A 5083-nucleotide genomic window follows, 5' to 3' on the forward strand; every position below is an offset into this window, starting at 1 on the left:
GAAAAAAAAATGAATGCAAAAACATCCATGATAATATAGGTCATGGTAGACTATTACCAGTCTTTTGGTTGACATCATACAGTATCGTGTCGTATTGTATCGTTTATATGTTTGTTTTTAAATTTTATATTTTTTCGCTGTTTATAAGTTTAAAATTAAAAAATGGAGTTGGAACTAATTAATTTAAACAAAAAATACCCTCAGGTTGCGCATAAGGGATTTTTGTACAATTTCCACAAAGAATGCTCTAGTTTTCTTCGTTGGAGGTGTTCAAAAAACAGTTCTATGAAGTGTCCGTGTTTTTTAAAAACTGATTTGAATATAACTAAGTCAACTTTGATTTCTGTAAATAAGGATCATGTACATAAAGCAAATGAAAATCTTATTTCTCCGACTTAAACAAAAATTCCAATTGTGGAGAAAGCTATGATAATAGCAGCCATGATAATATAGGTAATGATTGACTGTTACCAGTCAGAAGATTTTTACTTTCAAGGTAATGCACCAATTCTTATTTAATAATTTTTTCAAAAGCTTTGGCAATATTTGATATTTGTGAGATTGGGCGATAATTGTCAATGTTAGATTTGTCACCTCTTTTTGTGTATTTGTGTTATTACTGAAATTTTAAAGCATTCCGGAATAGTAGATTTTGCTATAGCTAAATTGAAAATGTGTGATAATGGTTTAATCAATGAATGTATATTTAATTTGAGCATTTTTACTGAAATTCCATCTAATCCTGGAGAAGAATCATCTTTTAAAGCCTTTATTGATTCTATAATATCTTCATCATTAATTACGCTAAATTTATTAAATGACATGTCTGTAGTATTTGAGATTATTTGTTCAGTGTATGTACATTCTATGTTATGTATATTTTGTCTTGTAAGTTTTATTTGGTTATACATGTTTTGTGCTGCATTTGTAAAGTACTCATTAAAATAATTCAATATTTCTTTCGACTTATCTGCAGAGTGCAGTTTTTCACCAAATTTGTTATTAATAGTTTGAATAAATGAATTTGTTTTAGAACGGTTTGTCGCGTTTTTAATAACTTTCTAGTTTAGTTTCGAGTCATTTCCGGCTTTTTCTAATTCAGATTTATAAAATTTAGTTTTAGCTTCTTTTATCCTGTTAGTTAAAGTATTCCTATATTTTAAATAGTACTGTTTAAGTTTTTCGCTTAATGGATGTTTTTTTAAACTCAGATGTAATTTATCTCTACGACAAATTGATATAATAATTGCAGTTGTTGCCTAAAGTTTATTTATTTTGGTTTGTGTGTGATAAATTTTTTTTTTTCTAAAGAACAATTTTTTTCTTCATTTTTTAAAATTTCAATAAATTTATTCGCCGCAGAATTTAGATTCGAGTCGTTCCCTACTGATGACCAATCGTAGTTCTTTAATAAACTTGATAGTTTTGAGTAATCAACTTTTTTTATGATTTTTGGGTTTGGTGGGTTGTTTCTGTTGAAGACAAGGTTGTTTATACTGGTAACTATTGAGTAATGATCAGTTAAATAATAAAGAAGTATGGGCAACAAAAGTTTTAACATTTGTTAATGTATTAGATTTTAAGAATACATGATTTAAACAGGATCCTCCTATTTCTTTAGTTCTAGTTATACAGTTAACGAGACTAATAAAACCGTATTCATTTATTAAATTAAGATAGTTATCACTATCCGTACTATTATTGATTATATCTATATTTAAGTCACCTTTTATTACAGTGTAGTTACTTTTATTGGCTCTGGCTCTATGTAGAATAGTTTGTTCGAATTCATCTAAGAAGGAATTAATATTAATTTGGGGAGGTCTGTAAATACCATAAACTGTGAAGTTTGAATTTCCCCTTTTGCAATTTATTTCTAGACTAGACATAAAATTAGTGTTTATATCAGTTACTTGTGTATTTATGATAGAATTATTTATAAAAGCAATTATTCCATCATTTTGATTAATGTAGTTTGGAATTTGAAATTGATTGTCATTTAGATTATGTAAGCCTAGCCAAGCTTCTAAAATAATTATATCAAAAATAATATTGTTTGATTATCCAACATTATGCAAAATTCGTCAAAATTTTTATTAGCGCTTCTTATATTAAGGTGTATAATATTTAATTCATGATCCCTATTTAATATCGTTTTCATGTCTTCCCATGTACCATTATAAGTAATTATTTGATTATAGTCGTTGGAAAAATTATTACCATGTATATTGTCAGCTATTATTAGTTCGAAAAATACGTATTATCCATCTTAAATTGGCTTGTCTTTGTACTATAGTTTTTATTTTTATCAAAATAATGGTAATATTATAATTGTGTACTGAATTTTGAAAAGTAATGGATTTTGTTGAATACTAGTGTATACGAATAAGAATTTGATGATTATTCAATATTATAAATTGCGTCTGATTTTTTTTCATACAGTGTAGTTTAGTAGTGTGAAACAAGTGCTGAATTAACATGTTCTGTTGATTGTGTTTATGTATACTTAATGTTATATTATTATATGATCTATTTAAGATTTGAAAGTAAGCTATAAATATTATTATAGTTATTGCCCAATTAAACCCAAAATTATTAAAATTTAAATTACTAGCTAAGATATTACAGATTAAAACAATGGTTGGATATAACAATAAAGCGTTATACAAATATAGATAATTTATAAAAAACGTAGATCATCGATACTTTTTATTTCTGTCTTTTTGGTCATGTCGTCTTTTTTGCGGAAGATTCTGCCATTCCTTGTCCAGATGTATCGGTATCCAAGTTCTTTTGCTATTGATCTAGTCTCCCAAAGCAGTTTTTTGTTGTAAGCTGTTAAGCTTTCATTAATATATATTCTTGATCCTTTGAATTCAGTTTTTCCCCGTTTCCTAATGAATTCTTCTCTTTTTTTTTTTTCGAAGAAAATTCTACGACTATTTGAGGTGCTTCCAAATTACGATTTGATAATTTTCGGTATACATTTTCAATATCAAAAAGATTGATATCAATGTCTATAATCCCTGCGATATCATTAACTATTGTTTCAACATTTTCATTATTTTCCTTTTTTACACCACTTATTTCTACTAGACACGCTCTTTCGTTTTGTTCTAATATGTTGATTTTTATTTCTAGATTTTGTATTATACTGTCTTTTTCTTTTAAAGTTTTTTGAGTTCTAATATCCGGCTACCTAGGGTTACGAGACTATTATTAGTAGTTTTCTGGTTTTTAATAAGTTTGTCTAATCTAGTGGTTATAGTTCTGGTGTCTAAATCACTGTTTATATAGATATTTGCGTCACCTTTTGTTTGTGATATACTTTTGATGAGTGTACTTTCTCATCTGTCTTGTTTAAGCTTTTTTGAGCAGTCTTCACAATTGAATGCCATCCCTTTTGATTTCATAAAGTCCAAGGATTCCGCATTCATGTTAGAGCATTTCATATGTAATACATTGAATACTGACCTCATTTTGCGAAACTGTCAAATATCATATGCAACCAATAGACTTTCCTTAGTATATACGCTAGTTTTTCCTTAGCGTACGCTGCCTATGTGTATAATGTATATGCCTGTATGGTACCTATTATTTATCCAACTGAGAAACTGGTTGTTACTTTTTTTCTTGTTTGCGGACCGGATATAATTAGTCCGTGAGCCGCCATTTGCAGGTGAACCCCCGATCTATAATATAAGTACCTATATGACATATGTTTATATCGTAATAAATCAATCACGTATGCAAATAGTGTAGCGAGCAAAGGACGTTTATGCGTGACGCATACGAACAGATACTTGATCTGCTTGAGAATTTTATCATGCAAAATATAAACCATTTCATTCTATAACCAATTTTTTTTTGTCTGTTAGGGTATTTACCAACAAGCATTAAATTATATTTTTGTATTTGTTATATTATACATAAACATACATCCATTTTAAAATTAGTATTCAATATTTAAAATTCATATAATTTTCTGACAATTGATCCAAACTTAAAGAAAAATACTTAATTTCTAATATTTTAGTGTATAATACACACATTTATTTCCAATGAAAAATATTATAATTAATGGTCTACTGCTTTACTCAACTAAATGTTATTTATAATCAACCAATTAATGATGTTTTATTATGTTCTAGAACTTGGATTAGGTATGAAAATATTAGTAAGGATTTATAAATTGCAATATTAAAACTATGTAAAATTGGTACATATCTTAAATTTTTATAATTTTTATAATAATAGTAATACATAATAATATATAATATACAATAATAATATAATAACATAATTTATAATAAAGGACTTTTTTAATTTTTTTAATTTTAAATTTTTTGACAAATTTTATATTTGATAATTACAATCCGTAGTCTAGATAGTTTTCAATACTATTTGACTCATGAAAACCTTATATATTAAATAACTAATTTAATTTCTAATTACAAAGTTCAGTATATTTTTATTATTACCCCACCCATGGGGTACATTTGAACGTAGATCAAGTATACCTAACTTAGACTCAATAAGATTAATTATGGGTTGGTTAGCCCTATTTTGGTTAACCCTATTAATGAAGATTCAAATCTACCCCTTGCCATAATTGTCAATAATAATAGATTGATTATGGGTTCGTTATCATAAAAATCAATCGACTTAAATTCAACCCCTTGGTTTTTGTACTCTTCTATTTCAAGCTTGAATGTGCTCTAATAAGACACATAGTTTATTTGTCAAAATAAATAAATAGAAAATTATTATTCTGATAAAACTCACTAAATTAAATTGCTGTTGAAGTTTAATTGGCGTAATTGATAAAAAATTGTTCATAGCTGTTTTGTTTAACGATTTCAAAACCATATATATCTAGGATACCAATTTTTGGACAATTTGTCTTAAGTTCAAATTATATAAATAGATATTAAATAATAATGATTGGTTATGGTGATTCATTATTTCAAATCCATAAATGTCCAATATTGCTGTAATACTCTCTTGTGGGCCACTGTATAGGTTTTTTTGCATATTTGAAATTTTCTATGCATAATTCTCCTTTTTTAGCTACTAAAACTTG

This window comes from Acyrthosiphon pisum, chromosome A3, assembly GCF_005508785.2.
Source record: "Acyrthosiphon pisum isolate AL4f chromosome A3, pea_aphid_22Mar2018_4r6ur, whole genome shotgun sequence".
NCBI classification, from domain to species: Eukaryota; Metazoa; Arthropoda; class Insecta; order Hemiptera; family Aphididae; genus Acyrthosiphon; species Acyrthosiphon pisum.